General features: G+C 42.1%; 1 protein-coding gene across 3 annotated transcripts in view; it reads right to left on the reverse strand.

Moving 5' to 3' along the window:
• Nucleotides 1-24,878, reverse strand: part of ndst3 (N-deacetylase/N-sulfotransferase (heparan glucosaminyl) 3) — a 726,179-nt gene that overhangs the window by 496,140 nt on the left and 205,161 nt on the right. The window contains exon 1 of one of the 3 annotated variants that reach the window (XM_072253180.1): nucleotides 12,269-12,318. The exons of the other annotated variants lie outside the window; for them this stretch is intronic. The gene's annotated coding sequence lies outside the window, so the exon portion shown is untranslated. Of the gene's footprint in view, nucleotides 1-12,268; nucleotides 12,319-24,878 lie in introns of those variants that run through there. 3 annotated transcript variants of the gene reach the window in all.

Here is a 24,878-nt window from a genome sequence, read left to right on the forward strand (position 1 = left end):
TAACCCTAGCCCAATCACAGGATCAGTTACAATGACCAATTAACCTACCCAGTATGATTTCGGACCGGGGGAAGAAACCTGAGCACCTGGGGAAAAGAGACATTCTCCACCATGGTCCCCAACAGGTGAAGTAATTACTTCATCTTTTATATTGATTGAGCATCTTTGCTGACAGAAGAAAGCAAAAGTCCAGGACAAAGTCCTGTGAATTGTTTTCCATAATTCTACTTGTGGAAGGATCTCGAACAAGAGGACATAGTATCAAGGTAAAGGTCAGTCATTTAAAATGGAGGTACGTAGAAATTTCTTTTCACAGATGGTGATCAATCCCCAGGATTCCCTGCTCCAGATGGTGTAATTATTTACCTCAGTGGGTGCTCGATCATTACAAGTATTTAAAGTGCAGGTAGATAATTGAAAGATTGGGGAATTTGAAATCTACAAGGACATGGCAAAGAAGAAGAGCTATGGTTAGCATACATTAAGCATGATTTTATTGAATGCTAGGGGTCGTGGGGTTTGGGCAAGCTTCAGTGTCATGAAGCCTACTCCTGCTTTTGTTTTCTTGATATTCACAAAGCCTCAGCTCACTGTAGTTTGATGTCAAAACACATTGTTACATGGCTTTTAAAAGCTATCACTTGAGCATTCCATCATCCCCAAGAAATGAAAGTTGGTAGGTTCCTCAAAGCTGTTTACTCTTCACCAACATTCCATTACTGCAGATGGAACAGAAAACACGAAGCTTCATATCTGAAACTTTTGCTACCAAAAAGAAGAAATGGACTAGGAACTTTTGCAGAGGATCTAGTGAATTCATTACTAAACCACGTCTGTGTTTCTGTAGAAGTTACATCAGTGGAATTCAGGATGAGAAAGAAAGGTGATTTTATGGGAGCTCCACTTAAGGGTATATTATCAATTTATTTCAGCTACATGACTAATCAAAAACCTTTGAGAAACAAGGGTTGCAGGAACACAGTAGCATGAGCAGCATCAGTGAGGTGACGAGATGGGTGAGGGGTAAGAAATGGAATTATCAACATCAATGTTGCCCCATGTTACAGCACCTTCAACCTCTTCTGTCTCTACGATCAAAAATCTTGTTTAAATATTTAGGATTAAGCAATTTGATTGAACAAAGACCAGATTACGTGCAATTTGAGCATGGGAAGGGGAAAGAGAAGAAAGTGTAATAATTAAAAGACTTGTTGGATGTCATAAGTTCTGTGCTGTTGGGATTGGAGTAGGGCTGGATTGAAGGGGATGGGGACTCATTTTTTGAAGGAAGAGAGTCAGACTCAAAAATAAGCATCTGAGCTCAGTGGACATTTGTTGCTAGCTATGATACAGACAGCCAGCTGGGGGTGCAGTACCATCAGCAGTGAACTTCAAGGTGAGTGGTCCCAGGTTCAACCCTGACCGGCTCCTTGTACACTTTGCATCAGTGCTGGGTTGAGCGTCGAGCTAGCGACTCGGCCTCATAAAAAAAGACAAGGGCTAGGGATATAGCAAAAATGCTGCCCAATGTGCCACAAGGTATGGAAAGGAACAAAAAAATAAATCCCCAAAAATGATACAGGTTGTTCCCACAGGAAATATGGCATTCAGAATCTGGAGCCACACTGATGTTGACAAACCATCAGCTTTGCAGGGTGGAATTGGACTGGGATTACCGTAGTGTTTTAAACAATGCCATTTTTACCCAAATGCTACTCAATTCCATACACTTTCTGATTGAGGTTGCATATAGCCAGGAAAAAGTACGACCTTTTCACATTTTGTACGCAATAAGCAAGTTACTAGCTTTTAATGGGCAGAGCATTTTAGAAGTCAGCAAAAAAAACCTGTTTATCAATGTCACTCACACAACAGACTGTGTCAAGTGGCTAAAAACATACTTCTATGTAATTATATTTTCAGAATATATATAGTTTTCATCCCAAGTTTGTAAGCAAAATCAGCTAAGAGAACCCTGCCGAAGGGTCTTGGCCTGAAACGTTGACAGTTTACTCTTTTCCATAGATATTGCCTGACCTGCTGAAATCCTTCAGCATTATGTGTGTGTTGCTGAGGTAAAAGTGAACTTGCTGAGTTACTGAAAATATGTAATTCCCCTTTCTCTTTTATTTCTGTCCTTTATCAAATATTCTGATTTAAATCCATTTGTTCTGTTAATCCAGAAACATTTTGATGGTTAAAGTAATGACCAGAAGCCATGGATTGGTATTCTCATCACACCCTTTCTAAGCACCAAAACAAGCAGACTCAGGTCTGCTCAACACTTGGATAGGCGACTGCCGACGAGTATTAGTCTGGTATGTTTGCTGTCTGATCCAACCAGCAGAATTCATTCCGTATGGATCTCAAATGTACACAGTAAACAAAACAGTGCAATATATTCTGTCTGGGTAGCCTCCAACCTGATGGCATGAACATTGACTTCTCTAACTTCCATTAATGCCCCTCCTCCCCTTCTTACCCCCTCCCTTATTTGCTTACTTATTTTTTTCCCCTTTCTTTCTCTCTCTTTTTTCTCCCTCTGTCCCTCTCACTATATCTTCCTCTGATGTGCCCCTCCCCCCTTCTTTCTCCCTAAGCCTCCCGTCCCATGATCCTCTCCCTTCTCCAGCCTGGTACCCCTTTTGCCAATCAACTTTCCAGCTCTTAGCTCCATCCCTCCCCCTCATGTCCTCTCCTATCATTTTGCATCTCCCCCTCCCCCTTCCCCTTCCACTTTCAAATCTCTTACTATATCTTCTTTCAGTTAGTCCTGACAAAGGCTCTCGGCCCGAAACGTCGACTGTACCTCTTCCTATAGATGCTGCCTGGTCTGCTGCGTTCCACCAGCATTTTGTGTGTGTTGAATGACCACTTCTTGCTAAGCTGCAACACATTTTAATCTAGAGTCATCAGGATATTTTTTGACTATTGTCACATCCTGTGTTTTTGGCAATTTTATTTTCTTAATAGAAATAATTTATATCAAAACATGTGTAGCCAGTACCTGCTTGAGGCATACCTTGTAAATTGCATTTCTGTTTTACTGAAAGATAGTTGAGCAATCAATACTGTGAAGTATGTCTGAACTGGATACTTACTGTGGACATCACAGTAAAATGCCAGAGTGTAAATAACATTTGGTTGCTCCAATGTACGTTTGTATTTTGTCAAGTGAATAAACTGAAAACCTCAGTCACTTGTTGAGATTATAAAGTGGGGATACATCTTTACAACCTAAAATAAGTCAATTACTAAATTGTCACTTTATGTTCTCTGTTACTATAATTTACCTTGCACTAACTCAATGCACTAATGTAATGAATTGACCCATATGGACATTATGCAACACAAGATTTTCACGGTACTTCAGTAGGTGAAAATAATACATTAATTTATACTGTATTTTTAGCAAATGACCATTATAACTATAAAACTAAAAGGATAAAATAATTTAAATTATTTTAGCACATTACCAGTCAGGATACTCTCTTCTATAGATATAAGTTTGGAAACACCAATGCTGAGGAATGGAGAAGTCTATAAAAAGAGGTGGATGCAGGCAAAGCCCTACCCATCATTGGGCAAACTTACAAGGAGTGTGGCCACAAGAAAGCAGCATCAACCATCAAGGACCACCACCATCCAGGTCATGCTCTCTTCTCACTACTACAATCGGGCAATAGATACAGAAGTCCAAGGACCAGCTTCAGGAACGGTTAATACCCAACAGCCACCATGCTCCTGAACCAGCACAAATAGCTTCACTCACTTCAACACTAAATTGACTCCACAACCTACAGACTCACTTTCAAGTACTCTACAACTCATGTTCTCAGTATTATTTATTTCCATTTTGTATTATTTGCATTGTCTTCTTTTGCACATTAGTTGTATGTCAGTCTTTGTTATTTATAGCTTTTCATTCAGTAACTTGTATTGTGTTACTTAATTTTCCTGTAAATACCTGCAAAAAGATAAATCTCGAGGTAGTATCTTGTGACATATACATACATACCTTGCTGATAAATTTACTTTGAACTTTGAACTTCCATTTTCTTATCACAAATTTGGAATTCTGTAATGGCCAAGTGCATTACATAATTAATATTGCATGATGTTTAACCATTTATTTGTCATCAACTGATAGCTTTATTACTGTCAAGTGGAAGGGCAATAGTATGAAATAGCGGCACTTTGTCCTTTCAACCTCGGTACTTAAATCTGAATGCAATCTAAACTGAAGAGATAAAAAGCTCTCACCAGTATAAGTACCTTCAGTGAAATGGGTTTCAGCAATACCATTAATTCCTGTAAGACTCTTCTGCTTCACCTTTTTCTCAGAAGGATATGACCCCTGGAAAATTACTTGTAAACTGTTATTTTATGAAGCAGCATTTTTAAGTTTGATATTAACGTTCAATTGTATCAGCCCATATTTAATTGCAGTCATAATTAGGTCATGTTTCATCTAAACTGAAAATCGATACTGACCATAACAACTATTTCATTCCTCAGCTTTGATATCCCTCATCTTAATGACCATTGAATATTTGACATACTTCCAAAAGTAAATTGCTTTAAGGAATACAACAATATATTGTACCTGCTAATATAATGAGGATGATTTAAAAATGTATATGTCTGCTCTAAAGATGCAGGATAATTATACCAAGTTGTGAAGGGTGAAACTATTGACTCAGGAATCCAGCATTTGGTGGTGAAATATTACTTTCTCCAGACTGAACTACTTCCTTTAAATAATACAGGAATAAGAACTGGAAAGGGCATCTACCTTCTACTTCACATCAATTACATAATTTGTCAATTTCCATTTATCACCCTTCATCTTGTAACTGTAGCCTATCAAAAGTCAATCCTGTAAGTTTTGGAACTTACAAACTGGTTGATTTCATTTGCCTTTGGGAGGGAGAGTCCCAAATCTAAACCATGCGCAGCGTAAAACAATTACGCCGATCATCACTTCGAAGTTCCACATCTATACTTAAATCATTCCCCTCAAAGAAATAAACAGCTTCCATTTACTCTTATACTTTTGAACATTTTAAAGCTCTGAAGTGGATCACTTCTTTTTCTCATAAACATAAGTGAGTATAAATTCAGTCCAGACGCTATTTCTTTATTACTTAGTTTATTCGGGCACTTCCCCAAGGCTGGTAGAAGTTTGCTGAGATACAACAGTAGGTAGTACTATAATTGTGGTCCACCTAATGCTAGATCAACTTGTGGCATCCTTTAGATGCTATCTATCTTGGGACGAGGCCACCGAGCAACCACTGTTAGTTGAGATTTCCGTATCTCAGTTTAATCATTTTCTAGCATCACACAACATAGAAATTTTATAATATTTAAGAAGTATGGAAATAGCAAAACAAAATAGTGTGGAATTGGAAAATTATGTGTGGGAGATCATTGAATATGAGGTTGTTAAATAACATAAATATTTCTAGGATTATTGTAACATGGTCTCCTTTCAAATGGAGTCGTTGATAGTCTTTCCAAATATTTTCTAGGGGTGAATCGAGATATTACATAGTAAGTTGCAGATACAGGTCATTGCCCATTACCAGCATTGCAACAATGGCTTTAGCATGACTCATATGAGCTTTCATAAATTCAATAGCCAAGGTCCTTCTTGGGCTCTTCATAACATTTAAGCTGAGGTGTGTATATCATCCCCTTCAACTGACTTTATCGTCCTGCACTGCTGCAACAGGGAACTCCTCGGCTTGAGGCCTAGAACTCGCTACCACCAAGGCCACATAGCTCCCCTGCCGTACATCTCACCAATAAACAAGGGAAACCGACTTGCAATATTTTATATTAGCAAAGTCCAACAGGGTCTTTCAATCATAAAAAAATCATCTAAGACAATCACTCATTAGACTGCACACTGCTTTCGCACAACGACTTTGATGGAGTGGCCAGTAACATGCTCCGCACCGTCCAGATCCTCTGCCAATGAGCAATTTGCTGATGTGGTAGACCTGTAGTACTGGAAGTTAATGCCCAGCAATGCTGTGTAATTGCAAAAAAGACAGAAAAAACCCTGTGATTGGCCCCTGAAAGGCCACCACATCTGAACGGGCTGTCTCATTCTGCCCTGCAGAGTTGATGTATGGTTAGAATGACAATAATTTTTTTTTTGAATCTTTGAATCTTACCAGAAGTTCTCTGTGTTAATATGATTTAAAATCAACCAACAGATATGGGTCATGCCATTTTAATTGGCTGCTGAATTGCAAGGTTTTTAGTTCAAGACTCACTTCAAAATATATTTATTATCGAAGTGTATCTATGTCACCTTATACTACCCTGAGATTCTTTGCCTTCCAGGCATTCAAAGTAGAACAAAGAAATACACTAGGTTCAAAGACTAGCAAGCAACCAATGTGCAAGAAAAAAAAACAAACTCTGCAAATACTAAAAACAAATAATAAATAAATTATTTAATTAATAATACTAAAAACATGAGCTGTAGATGCCTTGAAAGTGAGCCCATCGGTTATGTTCAATTATTAGTTCAGCATTGGGATTAGTGAAATTATCAAAACTAGTTCAGGAGCCTGATGGCTGATAGACAATAACTGTTCCTGAACCTGGTGGTATGGAACCTAAGACTCCTGCACTTCCTTTCCGATCACAGCCTGGATGGTGGGGGTCCTTGATGATAGCTGCTGCTGTCTCGTGGCAGTGCTCCTTGTAGATGTGCTCACTGATGGGAAGGGCTTTTCCTATGATGAATTGGGCTGTATCTACTAATTATTGTGGCTTTTCCATTCTTGGGCATTGGTGTTTCCATACCAGGCCATGATGCAACCAGTCAGGATAATCTCTACTGTGCATCTAGAGAAGTTTGTCACACTTTTAGACGACATGCCAAATCTGAGCCAACTTCTAAGAAAGCAGAGGTGCTACTGTACCTTTTTTAATATAGTACTTACCTGCTGGCCACAGTAAAGATCTTCTGATATGATAATGCTAAGGAATTTAAAGTTACTGACCGCTAATAAGAACTGGCTCGTAGACCACCTGCCTTCTTCCTCCTGTAATCAATAATCAGCTCTTTGGATTTGCTGATGTTAAGTGAAAGGTGTTGTTGTGGCACCATTCAACCAGATTTTCATTCTTCCTCCTATATGCTGATTCATCACCACCTTTGATTATCTAGGCTGGTATTCCACTGGCAGGACTGATGGAATACTACTCTAAAAGAGGTACCATCGTTTGGAAGTTGCTAAACTTGTCATTTTCTACTATCTAACAATTCCAATGGCACTATCTGAAGGGAAAGAATGTTAACTCTATTAACCTGAGAATATCCTTTACTCAACTGGTAATTTAGTTTTTAATCATTTTGCTGTTTGTGAGTGCTGTGCACAAACTGGGTGCCCTGTTTCCTACATTAAACAGCTTATCATTGGCTGTTTGAGATGAATCTGATTTTCACTTTCTCAGAAGGAAATGATGACCTACTTTAAAGTCATTATGTGAGCAATTATTTTGAATTCGATTGAGTTTTGTTTCCATATCCTCTGCTGTAGATATTGTGGGTGTGCAAGATTTTTTAGTGAGACAGAACTATTTCTAATCTGACAATGTCAAGAGATATTTGGTGAAGAAGAAGGTTCAAGTACTAACACTTTTTCACCCCTAAGTAACATTGGAAAGACAGTGAAAAAATGAGAATGGGAGAAAAGTTTCTCTTTTATAGTTTGCTAAAAAGTATGAGTAGCAGAGAACTGACCCCACTCCCTCAACAGAGCCCCGCTTCTAAAAGACTGATAACATTTTACAACACAAAGAGGAATGGGGTATGGGGCATAAGTGGAATGGTGGAAATATAGTTAACAAAAAATCTTAAAGGAAGGAGGAAAGCCTACTGGAGTAAAACTCTAATAATCCAGGATCAGTTCATTTGGAAACCCAGATGGTTTGACATCTGCTTCATCTGGTAATATTTGCTATGCACCCTTCCAACTTGGTGGGCTCCCAGTTCCCACAATCTGTTCCCACTCACCAGCTCCTGTACTTCCTTCTAATTCACTGGGGTCCACGTTCCCATAATCCCTTTAATTTAACCCCAAGTGCAAAGGTATCAATATTGAAAATTCCAATAAAGTAACACACAGTAAAATTGAGGAAATGTTGATGTACAAAGGCGCAAGTCCTAAGATTACTGAAAATGGTAGCACAGGTAGATTGAATGAGGAAGAAGCCACTTAGCACGCTTGTCTTCATCAGCTATGCCACTGAATATGAGACAGGGATATCATATTATAACTTTTTAATACCCTGGTTAGGCTATATTGTGTAAAGCTCTGCCCACCATAGGAAAGATGAGATTGCACTGGAGAGGGTGCAGAGGAGATTGATCATAATATTGTCTGGATTGGTGCATTTCAGTTATCAGGAGACAATGAATTAGTTGGATTTGTTTTCTGAACAGAGGAAGCTGAGGGGTGATCAGACAATTGACTGATACATATTGTCAATACCAGGAATATTTTGTACCCTTGGTAGAGCTGTCAAAGCAAGTGGGCAGACAGTAAAAAGGAGAGGTAGGAAACTTAGAGTGGACACGAGGGGAAATTTTTTCAAGCAGAGAGAAGTTGGAATCTGAAAGTTGATGCTGAGGCAGATGCTCTCACAATATTCAAGCAGCATCTTGCCATGCTGTTGAACTGCTAAGACATCTGCAGCTAAATTACAGAGAAGTTCAATAGTAGGCATGAACATAGTGGACCAAAGACCTGATTCCATGACGCACAACTCAACATACATTTCTGATTCACTGGGTCCCCAGTTCCCACTCCATTCTCTAACATGCCAGAGCCCTGGTTCTGTACTCCCTTCTGACTCAACTCCCAATCAACTCATTAAATCTGTAAGTCCTATACTCTCTTTCAACTTACCTAGTTCACTGGGAAATTTATTATAACAGTGATTAGAATCTAAAACGGTGAATTCAAAATACTGTGAAGCTGAGGGGGGGGGGGGCGTGGTCGACAGCCCACCTCTGCATTTCTAATGACCAGCACTGTTTATTGTTCTTGTGTTAAAGTGTTTTTGTGTGATTATGGTGGGAAGTTCCAGTTCATTTATTGTTAGATTTTAGCTTGGGTTATACAGTTATTCACTTGTGTATCTGTGGGTCACCCTGACTGTAACCAGGGTGTGTGATGGTCACCTCCCCCATCTGTGTGAGACTGGTTGGGTTCACTCTCCGGGTCATGGTGCCCAGTCTGTTTTGTGTTTATCACATTAAAACGGTTGTTGAGTTAATGAGCTTCCTCATCTGTTATTATGGACCAAATGTCAACCACATTGGTGTGTGGAGTGGGATGTGAGATTGAAGAGCTATGACATCAGATAGAGTGCCTTAAGACCAGAGGAATAAGATGAGGAACCAAGCAGTATGCCTCCCCCACACCCACGGGCAGGGTTCATGAAGATGAAATCTGGAGGGAGGACCTGGAACCGAGCATCGTGCCTTCCCAGGGAGCCCCGACGGAGTAAGCATACGCAGGCTCCCCAACCCGGGGGACAGAGCGGAGCACGTCACTCACCTCCATAGTGACCCGCACAGGGTAACCCAAGATGCCGGAACCATGGGAGGACGGGCACCACGGCAGATGCCGCCTGAGCAACAGGAAGACCAAAGGGCCTCGACGATTTGCCCCTCAAGGTCCAGATTGAGGCTGCCCAGAAACAACAGTACCAGCCGCCTGCAGCCTTACCTGGTGCAAGTCAGACTTGCCGCATGGCACAACGGGTAGAGCCCCACCGAGACGGCGGTGCACCTTGCCCTGGCACTGGAGGGAGATGCCCTGCGGGCCCACCTAGACCTAACGTCGGTGGGGCAGCGTGACCACAGGGCCCTCGTAGTGGCACCGGAGCAGCGTTTCAAGCAGAGGCCGTTGGCGGAAGCGATGAGGGAAGAACTGCGCAGCAGACGGCGCCGTAAGGGAGAAAGCCTGGGGGCATTGGCAGCTGATCTCCGCCACTGTGCCGCCAGATTCCCCCAGCCGTATCCCTCCATTGTCGCCCCTCCGGGTGGGTCGTTTAAGTGAAAAGCGAGGCTTATACGTGGACTGCGTGGTGGAGGGCGTCAGATGCCGGGCGTTGGTGGACACGAGGTCAACCATCACCATCATCTGTCCCGGTGTTCTCCCCAACACAGACCAGCCACCCCAGCCTGGGTGAACAACGACGGCGACCCAGCTGCGAGGGAAGAGGGGGCTGCACATTGCAGAGGGGAAAACACAGCGGAGGACAAGGTGTGTCCTGCTGACATCCGAGAGTCCTGCATCCTTGGCCTGGACCTGCTATCCCACTGGGGGACCGTGTGGATGTGTCGGGGGCAACACTCTACCTCGGTGCCAAAGCCGTGGCTCTCCGGCAGGGCAGCTCCAGGAAGCGGTCCCATTGGGGCAGCGACCACCACCGGTTCCACAGCGGCACGCGGTGGTGCAACACAGCACACCCAACAGCGGCCCAGCGCAACACAGCTGAACCAGGAGCAAGTGCCGGTGACGGCCAGCGACCACCTCCCCACCGCGGACCAGCAGCTGCACAGTGACCAGATGAGCGATCCCGTGTTGGCCCGGCTGAGGGAATGGCTGAGTGTGGGACGACAGCCGGAGTGGGCAGAGATCTCCACCCTGGACCCAGAGACCAGAGCCCTGTACTTGCAGTGGGGAACGCTGGAGGTGCGCGACAGGTTGCTGTCCCGGCGGTGGCGATTGTCCGATGGTGACAGACATTTGCTGTGGTCCCCCGGGGGCTCTGCCGCGGTGCCGCACGGTGGTTGGGCTGGTGGTGGCCGGCCATCTCGGAGTTGCAAAGATGTTCGGCAGGCTGCGTGAACGCTTGTACTGGCCTGGGTACAGGCAGGATGTGGAGCTGTTCGTGCACGGCTGTGAAGCTTACATGTCCCAGAAGGGGCCAGGCCAACTGTCCAGGGTGTCAATGCCGCAGTACATGGTGGGTGCCCCAGTATGGGTCTACTGCCCCTCCCAGGAGAAGGGACCATTCCCCCAGGCTGGGAAGCCACTGGAAGGGGCCGGGAGAGGTGCTCGACCGTATCTCCGATGTGGTATATCGGATGCGGTTACCTGAACGGCGGAAGGCAGTCATGCTGCACCGGGACTATCTGGCATCGTGTCAGCCCTTGGCCACCACTAACCCAGTGAGGCTGAAGGAAGGAAATGACACTCCGGGCGCCCTGCCTCTTCCTCTCACAAACAGGCGGCAGTGTCGATGCCCGCTGGGACTTTTGGATGTTGTTATGGACTCTGGGGCGGTGGGGTAGTTTGACACTCTGGGGGGTGGGGGGGGTGGTCAACAGTCCACCCATGCATTTCTAACGAACAGCACTGTTTATTGTTCTTGAGTTAAAATGTTTTTGTGTGATTATGATGGAAAGTTCCAGTTCATTTATTGTTACATTTTAGCTTGGGTTATACAGTTATTCACTTGTGTATTTGTGGGTCACCCTGACTGTAACCAGGGTGTGTGATGGTCACCTCCCCCATCTGTGTGAGACTGGTTGGGTTCACTCTCCGGGTCATGGTGCCCGGTCTGTTTTGTGTTTATCACAATAAAACAGTTGTTGAGTTAACGAGCTTCCTCGTCTGTCGTTATGGACCAAGTGCTCGCCACAATATGTTGGGATATTAATATAAATAACTTATTCAATAATTCCAAAAGTTTGTTAATCACAATTTGTTAACTAAAATCCCAGACCATCAGATTATTAGTTTTCCTGTACATGTACAGGAGTAGAAAAACAATTAGCTGACCAATCCACTTTCAAACGTACGTTTATACTATATTTTCTAAAACTGAAACAATACAGGAACTTGGTCAGATTTAGTTTGTTTTGTTTTGATGCTGCATTATTTCAGCAAGCTGACCCTCATTTTAAACATTTCCATTTCTCTCAACAACAGGCAAACATTATTTATGGTTTTCTTTTTAAAAAAACACACTTGGATGTGAAGCAAGAGTGGCATTCCTTTCCCATAAATCAGACATTAATTAGTTTCCATGTTTCATTAAAAAAATTCAGAACCTTTATTAATCATCTGTTTGGAAAATATATAACACAATGAAATATGCCGTCCTGATTCACATCCTGCCAAAAACAGCACACTACTCTGATGGTATTACTTGGATAAACAACAGAAAGAATAGCAAATTCCCCTTCATAAAACATTCACCTCTTTAATCATACAGTACTCACCAACAACAGCATTAATTGGAATTTACGTTGCAACTTGAACTTGACAACCAGAACTAGTAGAAGAAATAGTTTTAAGGGGGCCTTTAAAAGGTAGTAGATGCAGGTTTAAGGAAGAACACGCCATACTCCATTCCAGAGGCAGCTTAAGGGTGTGTCAATGAAGGTGAATTAAATGTGCAGAATAAAAGCTATAGTCATAATCAGCCATACTTTATTGATCCCAGGGGAAATTGGTTTTCGTTACAGTTGCACCATAAATAATTAAATAGTAATAAAACCATAAATAATTAAATAGTAATATGTAGATTATGCCAGGAAATAAGTCCAGGACCAGCCTATTGGCTCATGGTGTCTGAACCTCCAAGGGAGGATTTGTAAAGTTTGATGGCCACAATGCTTGCAAAAACCAGATATACAGTAGATAGCACTGGAAGGACTTGTCAGTGAAAAATGAGCAACTGGAATTCAGAACGCTGGGACATGGCAGCAAGTGGGTTGGAGTTCCTGGGCAGGGGAAACTAGTGACGTACTGATGGGTCTTCAACATTTAGCATCTCCAGCACCATGTGTGGAGAGAGAAACTGAGTCAACAGTTCAGGTCAACAACAAGGCCTGAACAGATTAGATATGTCAAAGTTATTAGTCTAGGCCAAAGGGCATAACTTCAGGATTGAAGGACGACCATTTAGAACAGGGATGCAGAGAAATCTGTGGAATTTGTTGCCACGAGCAGCTGTGCAGGCCAAGACATTGGGCGTATTTAAGGCAAAGGTAGATGGGTTCTTGATTAGCCAGGGCATCAAAGGATATGGGGAGAAGGCAGGGGAGTAGGGATGATTGGAAGAATTGGATCAGCCCATGATTGAATGACGGACCAGACTCGATGGGCCAAATGGCCTACTTCTGCTCCTATATCTTATGGTCTTAAGACACTAAGAGACTGTGTGCGCCGGAGAAGGGTGGCAATTTAGAAATGTGTCAAGAGTAAACTATGATCATTAAGTGAAGCTCATTTAACCACAAACGTACACTCAGTGGCCACTTTATTAGAAATACCTATACATTTGCATGTTAATGCAAATAGGTAAGATATACTTTATTGATCCCAAAGGAAACTACAGTCTCACAGTAGAATTATAAGTATGTAAATATACAAATATTAGGAGAGAAAAGAAAGAATTTTAAAAAGTTACCTCAAACAGTTCAACAGGAGGGGTCATCACTTCCCCAGTTATAGCTTGACTCATTATAGAGCCTAATGGCCAAGGGTAAGAATAAACTCATATACTGCTCTTTGAGCAGTGCAGTTGTCTTAGTCTATTACTAAAAGTGCTCCTCTCTTCAGCCAAGGTGGCATACTGAGGGTGAGAAACATTGTCCAGAATTGCCAGGATTTTCTGTGGGGTCCTTTTGTTCTACCACAGCCTTCAGTGTGTCCAGTTTGACACCTATAACAGAGCCAGCCTTTCTAATCAGTTTATTGAGCCTGTTGGCATCAGCCTTGTTGCACACCACTGCACTGGCAACAACAGACTGCTAAAACATGACGGAGATGCCTACCTACTCCAAAGGACCTCACTCTCCTCAGGAAGTAGAGGCAACTCTGGCCCTTTTTGCACACAGCCTCCGTGTTGGTGCTCCACTCAAATCCAGGTGCACCCCCAGGCACTTGTAGATCTATATCTAATCAGCCAATCGTGTGACAACAACAGCATGCAGACATGACCAGGAGGATCAGTTGTTCTTCATACCAAACATCAGAAATGAGAAGAAATATGATCTTAGTAACTTTGACTGTGGAATAGTTGTTGGAGCCAGGTAAGAGTAAAGACTAAAAACAGCCAGTCGCGGCCGCTCTATGAGTGAAAACACCTTGTTAATGAGAGAGGAGAATGCCCAGGTTCATTCAAGCTGACAGAAACTCAAATAACCATGCATTACAACAGCAGTGTGCAGAAAAGTATCTCTGAACACAAAACACATTGAACCTTGAAGTGGATGGGCTACAGCAGCAGAAGACCACGTTCATACTTAAAAATATTTAGTGGCCAATTCAAGGTGAATTATGTAGACTTCAGTTCTGCAACCTTGATAGGATTCGATGATCTGAAGGATAATTTGGAGAAGATTTACTTAAAAGATTAAATGAAAAGGGTAGAGAGTTTAATTCACCATTTTTCACATAGCCGGTGGAAGGAAGAAACTTGATTGACTGCAACGGCTGTTCTTATTTCAATTATCTTTTGCCGACCCACACCCCCCCACCCCCCGGAGGAACTGTGCTGCATATTTAGAGGTACTGCCTTTTGGACAAGATGTTGACCAAGGGGCTGTCACTGTTCTCAGATAAATATCGGACAATATCTGCGGTCAGTAAGGAAGGAGGGTGGTGCTTCCTATTGTCTTTGGTAGTCATATGTTTCTTGGATATTTAAAGGAATTCGCCAGTTGATGATAAGTGTGCACACCTGGAAAAAGAGCACATAAATTCTTCGACACCTAGAAGTCTTAACGTGCAGAATCATTCATTTTATTTCTTTATTATTGATCTTCTAAGGAAAAGAAGCCAATGTTTTGCTGTGAATGCTATTAGCTCTTCTGTAACAATAAGCACTATGCCACCTGCCTCCCTTCCTCCACGCTCACTGTTTACAAAATGACTTGCTTTGACAAAATCAAGACTAAACAGTTATGTCTCTGTGGCAGTTGCTGAAACCATTCACCAAGGTCTCGAGCGACTAGCACTTGTTTTATTCAGACTCAGAATTAGATATTACAGAAGGCGTACGGTGTATTGGCCTTCATCAATCGTGGAATTGATTTTAGGATCCGAGAGGTAATGTTGCAGCTATATAGAACCCTGGTCAGACCCCACTTGGAGTACTGTGCTCAGTTCTGGTCACCTCACTACAGGAAGGATGTGGAAGCCATAGAAAGGGTGCAGAGGAGATTTACAAGTATGTTGCCTGGATTGGGGGCATGCCTTATGAGAATAGGTTGAGTGAACTCGGCCTTTTCTCCTTGGAGTGACAGAAGATGAGAGGTGACCTGATAGAGATGTATAAGATGATGAGAGGCATTGATCTTGTGGATAGTTAGAGGCTTTTTCTCAGGGCTGGAATGGTCGCCACAAGAGGACACAGGTTTAAGGTGCTGGGGAGCAGGTACAGAGGAGATGTTAGGGGTAAGTTTTTTTACTCAGAGAGTGGTGAGTGCATGGAATGGGCTGCCGGCAACGGTGGTGGAGTCAGATACGATAGGGTCTTTTAAGAGACTTTTGGATAGGTACATGGAGCTTAGTAAAATAGAGGGCTATAGGTAACCCTAGTAATTTCTAAGGTCAGGACATGTTCAGCACCACTCTGTGGGCCAAACGGCCTGTATTGTGCTATAGGGTTTCTATGTTTCTATATCACATGCACATCAAAACATACTTTACAATGAAATGCATCATTTGCGCTAACAGTCAACATATCTTAAGGATGCAAGGGTTGCCACACATTCTGCTGCCAACATAGCATGCCCACCATGTTCACAAAACACAACAAGCAGCAAAACAAGCCCCTTTCTGCTCTTCCATCCACCCATACGGAAAGCCCTCCAAATCCAAGACAGGCCTCTTGGCTTCCATTCTTCAGTCTCCAAGTTTCGGCCTTCAGGCTTTGACTTCTAGACTTCCAATGGACTTCTGGACTTTGTATCAACCTACAGACTAGCTGACGACAGGACTACAAACTCTAGGCCTCAGTCTCCTATTGGGATCTCCATTCTCACCCTCAGTTCCCCTTGTCACTTGTATAGATATTCTCCAGTCAACCTGGAAACTTCACAGCATAATTTCTTACAGTCACACCTGATATCTGTTCCACCACTTGATGAATTATTTGCTGTTCACAGTGGTGCAAATGATGCATTGTTGATAAAGAAAGAGGCATTAAAAGACCTAACAGGCATGCAAACGAGGTTTCATTCTAAATGTTTTCATTTAATACTTTAATAGTTGTTAACGATTCTATCTTATGTCCTATCAAGAGCATCTTTGTGGCTTTCCTTTGGAGATTCCCTTTAAGATGTGGTTGCCTTCAGGAAATCATGTGAGACCAAATCAGTGCCTCATCGGGGGACTGCTTGGGGGCAAAAAGTATTGAGTATAGAGTCCCAGGGGGAGGGGAGTGAAGGATTGTCTCAAGCTGACAAGTAGAGGGGTTGACAGGTCATTGTCATTGTGGGGCTGCAATCATTGATCAGGTGGGGGGCGGGGGTGGTTAGCAAGATGTAAGGGTGAGCCATCATCAACTGTTAAGTCTCAGGTTTGAGGCTGATGAATGGTTGTCATCCAAACAGCTGAATTGGGTGGCTGATACTCTTTGTCAGGCCTTGATGGTGGGGCTAACTAAGTCAAAGGGTTGCAACTTTAATCAGTCATAGGAATGCAAATGGAGAATGTGGTGTATAGGTTTTTAGTTATGTGGGAGTTCATGGATGGGTGTCAAATGTTACAAGCTGTCAGGTTGGGTTAGATCAACAAAATGGCAGGTCACATCATCCCTCATCGGAAGAATTTGGAAGGACAAGAATATCAGATCAGAACATTAGTGAGTGGGACAGAGGAGTGGTTGGACAATGCCAGATAAAGGCTGTGATCTTACAGAGATGTGGAGGGGAGAGAAGCAGGTTGTGAGGAAACTGAAAGACAGCCAGGTAAACAAGTTACTTAAAGGAGAGCCAACCGCATGTGTACCCGGCACCAGCTTGGTGCTGCTCAAGCAGTTCCCATTTAAGTCAAGTAAGAGACAAGTTTCCTGCATACTTCAGAAGCCCGACCATGCACATCATTGAAATGGCCCAAATTCATGTGACACAGTTGTGTGCATGAGTCACACGTCGGACACATGAAGACCTAGTCAAACAAAGGTGTGGAAATCTTCCCCATTTTTTATTAATGTTCAAATACACAAATAAACAGTAAGAGAAAGTAACATGAGCCCTTGATTCTGCTCCAAATGTTAATGAAATCATTGCTGATCTAACTGAAATCTCGATTCCTGTCTAACCCAGGCAACAGTTCACTCTCTTGCTTGTCTATCGAAACCTATACAAAGACTCTGTCTCTTCTGCTATCTAAGAAAGTTCTGCACACTGACACTCTTCTGAGACACAAAAACATTTGTACGTTTCAGGCCAAGACCCTTCTTCAGGACTGAAAAGGAAGGGGGAAGATGCCAGAATAAAAAGGTGGGGGGTGGAGCCAATTAACGTAACTGTTGTTTTACACAGTAACCAGCCCCATGCTGTGGGCCATCATCCTATGCTCTATAAGCAGTGCTGTTATTTTGCAAAGCTATCATTTTAACTTCAGACTGATTATTACTTGCCATTTACATTAAGTACTGAAGGTATTTGATAAGGTGTCACACGAGGCTGCTTAACAAGATAAAATCCTCTGGTGTTACAGGAAAGAAACTGGCATGGATAGCAAAATGGCTGACAGGTAGGAGGCCGCGAGTGGGAATAAAGAGGGTATTTTCTGGGTGGCTGCAGTAATTAGTGGTCTTCCTCAGAGGTCAGTATTGGAACCACTACTGTTCCCATTGTTTGTCAAAGATTTGGATAATGGAATTGATAGCTTTGTGGCAAAATTTGCAGATGATACAAAGATAGATGGAGGGTTAGGTAGTGCTGAAGGAGCAAAGTGATTGCTGAAGGACTTAGATTAAAAATTGGAAGAATGGGCAAAAAAGTGGTAGATGGAATACAATGGTGGGAAATGTATGATAATGCATTTTGGTAAAAGGAACAATAGTGCAGACTATTATTATCTAAGTGGGAAGAAAATTCAAACATCAGAGATGCAAAGGAACTTGGGAGTCCTTGTGCAAGACTCCCAGAAGGTTCATTTACAGGTTGAGGCTGTGATAAAGAAGGCAAATGCAATGATGGCATTTCTTTCAAGGGGAATAGAATATAAAAGCAAGGAGATAATGCTGAGGGTTTACAAGACTCTAGTCAGGCCACACTTGGCGTACTGTCAACAGTTTTGGGCCCCATATCTCAGAAAGGATGGAAAGTCCAGAGGAGGTTCACAAGGATGATTTCGGGAATGAAGGGATTAACGTATGAGGAGCGTTTGGCAGCTTTGGGTCTGTACTCACTGGAATTTAGAAGAATGCAGGGAGACCTCATTGAAACCTATCAAACATTGAAAGGACTAGATAAGATGGATGTGGAAAGCATGTTTCCTATGGTGGGTGTATCCTGAACTAGAGGGCTCAGCCTCAAAATTGAGGGGTGACCTTTTTGGACAGAGGCAAAGAGGAATTTTTTTTAGCAGAGAGTAGTGTATCTGTGGAACGCTGTGCCACAGAGTAAAATGGAGGTCAAGTCTGTGGGTATATTTAAAGCTGAAGTTGGTAGCTTCCTGATTGGTCAGGGCATCAAAGGATAGGGGAAGAAAGCAGGTGTCTGGAATTGAGTGGAATGCGGGATCAGCCATGATGGAATGGCAGAGCAAACTCGCTGGGCTGAATAGCCTAATTCTGCTCCTATGTTTTATGGTCTTATGCATTGGCTCCTGTTTGCTACAAGAAGCTGAACAAAGAATAGATTTTGGAAGTTAAACTTGTTCAAAAACAACTCTTTCATCTCTTGAAGCTCACAGCTGCTATGTTTAGAAAGTTGAGGTTGGTAAAAAGGCTCCCTGGCCCTGGTCAGTGAATATCCATCACACAATGCAGATATATTCTTCAATAGGAATGAAATCCAGAACAAAACACAGATATTCTGGTATGGTCCCACTTAGGCATGTTTTGTACTCCAAATACTGAGCAATAAATGCTAACACACTATTTGTTTTCCCAAATTGTTTGCTGCCCTTAATGTTAACTTATGGTGTTTTATAAACAACAGTTCAGTTGCCTCTGTTCACCATCATTTATCAGGCTCCTCATTAAAAGAAAATTTATTTCTCTATTCTTCCTACCAAAATAACTATTTGATATACATGTAACAAATAAAGCAAATTATTTATTTTTAATGTTTTCATTTTATTTTAGAATTTTTGAATTTTACAATTCACCACCCATCAGCCACATGCTGAAATAACTCAGCATCTGTCAGGCAGCACCTATGGAGGGGAGTAACCATCTCGAGCCAAAACCCTTAACCAGGACCTGCTGATTTCCTCCAGCATTCTGCGGAATCTCTTCTGTCCACCATCCATCACCTCCTCACCTCTTGATCAACTGTTCATTTACAGTATCTAAAAGGGAAGAACAGTCTCCTCCCAAGTAGTTCTTAGAATATACATAGCAGGGGTTCCCAACCCTTTTTAATGCCATGGACCACTCTCATTAAGCAAGTGGTCCACAAAGCCCAGGTTGGGAGTCCATACGGCAATATAGCATGGATACAGGCAATTCATCTCAAACAGTCCCTGGTAACCACATTGCACTCCCAACAAATTCCAATCTTCTGCATTCAGCCTATATCCCTCTACCCCACCCCCCTCGTGTACCTGTCCAAGTGCTTCCTTATTTGTTAGAGGTATAGTACAGCAACAGACCTGACCAACCCAATGAGCTCACCCCATCCAATTACACCCATGTGACCAATAACATAGTAATCCATACGTCTGTGGAATGTGGAAGAAAAGCAGACACCGGGACCCACGTAGTCACGAGGAAAACATGAAACTGTTTACAGACAATGCAGGAAGTGAACCCAGGTCACTGGTGCTAACCGCCATGCTACCGTGCTGCCCAAAAATGGTACTAATCTACCCATCTCAACCACATCCTCTGCCAGCTCATTCTATATACTCACCACCCTCAGGGAAAAAGTTGCCCCTCAGATCTCCGTTTCCATCATTTCCCTCTCACTCTATGCCCCCTAGTTTTGGACTCGAAAGAGCATTAACATCCACCTTTTCTAGCCTCTCACCATTTTAAACACTTCTGTCAGGTTGCCCCTCATTCTTCAGTATTCCATGGAATAGAGACCTAGACTGCCCATATTCTCCTGATAACCCACACTTCTTTGTCCTGGCAAAATCCTCAAACTTTCTGCACTTTTCCCAGTTTAACTTCGTCCTTCCTGTAACAGGGTGACCAAAAATGTACACAGTGCTTCACGTGCTCCCTCACCAACAACTTGTGCACCTGCATCTAAGTCAAGTTCACCGACAACACGACAGGGGTGGGGCTCATGACCAACAATGGATAGCCTGCAGAGAGGGGGTGGAACAGCTCGAGGCCTGGTGCCAGGCAAACAAACTTTTCCTTCATGTCAACCAGATAAACACGATGGTTAATGTCTTCAGGAGAACTCACACCACTCACACCCCTCGTTACATCATCGCCACAACAGTGGAAACTGCAAAAGTTTCAAATTCTTGGAAAACGCACATCTCACCCAACCCAGGACACATTCTACACAATCAGGAAAGCTCACCAACACCTCTGCTGTCTGCAGAATGACTATAGCCACCTTCCAGTCTTCTGGGACTTCACCAGTGGCTAACAATGGATCAACTCTCTCTATAAGTGCCTCTACAATTCATTCTATAGCCTCCTACAACATCTGAGGATGCACTTGGCCAAACCCCGAGGATTTTCCCACCTTAGTGCACAGTAAGGCTACAAATTCTTCCTTCCCAGTATACTTTTATACCTTATACTTTATTGTCGCCAAACAATTAGTACTAGAACGTACAATTATCAGTGATATTTGACTCTGCGCTTCACACTCCCTGAATTACAAATATTAAATATTATAAATATTAAAAATAGTTAAAATTAGTAAATATTAAACATCTAAATTATAAATCATAAATAGAAAATAGAAAAATTTGAAGTAAGGTAGTGCAAAAAAACCGAGAGGCAGGTCCAGATATTTGGAGGGTACGGCCCAGATCCGGGTCAGGATCCGTTCAGTAGTCTTATCACAGTTGGAAAGAAGCTGTTCCCAAATCTGCCCATTCAAGCTCCTGAACCTTCTCCCAGAGGGAAGACGGATAAAAAGTCTGTTGGCTGGGTAGGTCGTGTCCTTGATTATCCTGGCAGCACTGCTCCAACAGCATGCGGTGTAAAGTGAGTCCACGGACGGAAGATTGGTTTGTGTGATGTGCTGCGCCGTGTTCACAATCCGCAGCTTCTTTCGGCCTTGGACAGGACAACTTCCATACCAGGTTGTGATGCACCCTAGAAGAATGCTTTCTATGGTGCATCTATAAAAGTTAGTGAGGGTTTTAGGGGACAGGCCAAATTTCTCTAGTTTTCTCAGGAAGTAAAGGCACTGGTGGGCCTTCTTGGCAGTGAACTCTGCTTGGTTGGACCAAGTCAGGTCATTTGTGATATTGACCCTGAGGAACTTAAAGCTTTTGACCTGTTCCACTTGCGCACCATCAATGTACATTGGGTCGTGTGGTTCGCTACTCCTTCTGAAGTCAACAACCAATTCCTTCATCTTGCTGATGTTGAGGGATAGGTTATTATCTTCGCACCATACCACCAGGTTCTTAATTTCCTCTCTGTACTCAAACTCATCATTACCCGAGAAATGGCCTACGATTGTTGTGTCATCAGCAAACTTATATATTGAGTTTGATGGAAACTTGGCTACACAATCATGGGTGTACAGTGAGTACAGCAGGGGGCTGAGTACACAGCCTTGTGGGGCACCAGTGCTCAGAGTGATTGTAGAGGAGAGCTTGTCCCCTATTTTTACAGCCTGGGTCCTGTCTGTGAGGAAGTTGAAGATCCAGCTGCAGATCTGAGTGCTAAGGCCCAGGTTCTGGAGCTTAGGAATCAGTTTATTTGGAATGATGGTAATATAAATGTTCTCCAAAACGTCTCTACTTGTTTCCCTTATCAACCATGATATTTTTTCTCAGAAAACACTCAGGAAAAATATTCATTAAAAATCCAATTCCATCTTCTTTGGGATGGAGGATGATTTGCCTCTACTCCAGTATTTGTGCTCTGATGTGACTGGTGAGGCTCATGTGGGACCAAGTGACACTGCTAAAGGTGCCTGCTTGTGTAAGTGGTAGGTTGCTTGAGAGGTCTTCTTTCTTCTCCATTGTGGGCAGTCTCATGCCGGGATTTCCTGAGCATAGCTGCTGTGACTCTACATCATATTTATACTGTTGTAATGAATGATAAGCTAAGGTAGCACCAAATGTATTAAAATATATTTACCGAAATTCAGATTAGAAATACTGAACCTTGTCAAGGTGTTTGTGATGAGAAATAACTTCATCCTGGTAACATTACCAAGATTAGCAATTTTGTTGACAGTTTATAGTGTTTTCAATATTACTTCATTTTTTTTCCATTTAATCTGGTGAATGGCAGATTGCTTGCACCATCACTGTTATGGGGAAAGTTCAATAAATTACTCACAAAGCCATAATTGTTGCTTGCACTGTTTTACAATGTCCCAAGTGAGATTAACTTTGTATCCTCTCAACTCAGTTCCCAATCAACACAAACACACATGCATCACACAACAAGCCATAGTCCAGCAATCATAATCAAGTACAAGGTGATCATCAGGATAAGGTGACATGTAACATGTTTTAGCCTGTATGTTTACCTTTAGGTGACACAGTAAACTCCTATACATTCCATTGCTAACATTCCAACACTTCACTTTACTCCAGATTTTCTACTTTTCCAGAAAATGCTTCAGGGTTGGTGACATCTTCCCTGCTACATATCCTATTTTATATTTTAATCTGTCTTTAACGGAAATAGAATGAAAGTCACATTTTATTCTGTGTCAACATTGAAAAAAAAAGGAATTTTTAAATATTTCCTTCAGAGTAACTTTAGTACCTTTCACGTGAAAATGCATTTACATGATCATATTTACATGCAGTCATTATATATGCAGTATAATCCACTACTCATAAATTTATTGACTCACTTTCATGTTTCTTTGATTAATTATGAGTTACAGTGTAAAAACATGGGATGATTTAATCATGATTTAATCTGCAACATTGACAGATCTGTTAAGCAACTGTCAAAAAATTACAGTTAAAATAGCTGTAAAAAGTGGACCACAAAAAAATAACCATTTGGATTTGCAAGCTGCACATAAATTATGCAAAACAATTACAGTAGGTTCTGGTTAATTGGGACATACTGGGTCCAGTTAACTGGCTGCCCCGATTAGCTGAAGCTTCATGGAAATCATTAAAAAGCTATAAAAATGAAAAAAAAAATTTAACTGAGTAACACATTAGGTATTTAAATAAAACAGAGAACAAATTAGAACATTACCAATAATACTACAACACTATAAAACTGTGTATTTGTTCGTAATAGTTATCCAGTGTATGCTGCCATCTTCTTTTGACTGAGTGTAAATGAGCAAAATCAGCCCAGATACCCCGTGCAAATAATGCTCTGCCTTCATGCAATGCTTCAGAAGATTGTATCCTTCAAATCTTCATTTTCATTATAACATTCAAGATGACTATCGATACCTTCAAATTCTTCATAGTTCCTAACTTGCTAAAGTAGTGAAATCATTTTGTTTTAACTCCTGGCTATTTTTCACATCTCAAAGCCTGAATGCTTTAAACCACAGTGAGCAAAACACTTATAAATTGCCTTATGCTTATTTCTCGCCAAGTATCTATGACAAAATTCATTGCATTTTGAACCCGAACACACTCAACTGACTATTTAAAATTTATTCATTTTAAACATACTGTTGTGTCCAACAGCCTCATAAATTCGTGACCGATGCTAATAGGAACTGTTGGGCAACAGTCTCCAGTCCCAATTAAGCAGCATAATTTCCCAAATAAATGAAGGGAATCTGGGCAATTTTCTTGATTAGTTTTTCTTCTTTAAGAGTTGTCAAAAAAAGTGGCTGCCCCATTAACCGATGGCGAAGTCAGAATCCACTCTACTAAACTGCTCAACAGACTGTTCACAAGAGACGTTTCAGAATCATTTTTGCAACTTCCTGTACTCAGCACATGCTGACCTATTGAAGATTGAAATCCTAGTTTTAACTCCTTTTCCAAGCCTGTGGAGAAATTGTACACTCAGTGGCTATCAGCTACACCTATACACCTGCTCAATAATGCAAATATCTGATCAGCCAATCACGATTATTGAGTTGACAGCAACTCAATGCGTAACAGCAAGTAGACACAGTCAAGAGGTTCAGTTGTTCAGACCAAACATCAGAATAGGGAAGAAATATGACTGAAGTGATTTTGAGCATTGAATGATTGTTAGTGCCAGAAGGAGTGGTTTGAGTACCCCAGAAGCTGCTGATTTCCTGGGGTTTACGTGCACAACAGTCTCTAGAGTTTACAAAGAGTGGTGCAAAAAACAAAAACAAAAGTCCAGTGAGTGGCATCTCTCTGGGAACAAGTGTATTGTTAGTGAGAGAAGTCAGAGGAGAATGGCCAGACTGATTCAAGCTGACGGGAAAGTGATCGTAACTCAAATAACCACACATTACAACAGTAGTATGCAGAAGAGCATCTCTAATGCACATGTCAAAACCTGAAGTGGATGGGTGACAGCTGAAGACAGCCACAAATATACACTTAAGAGGCCACTTTATTATGTACAGGAGATACATA

The sequence above is a fragment of the Mobula birostris genome, chromosome 3, assembly GCF_030028105.1.
Source record: "Mobula birostris isolate sMobBir1 chromosome 3, sMobBir1.hap1, whole genome shotgun sequence".
Taxonomy (NCBI): Eukaryota; Metazoa; Chordata; class Chondrichthyes; order Myliobatiformes; family Myliobatidae; genus Mobula; species Mobula birostris.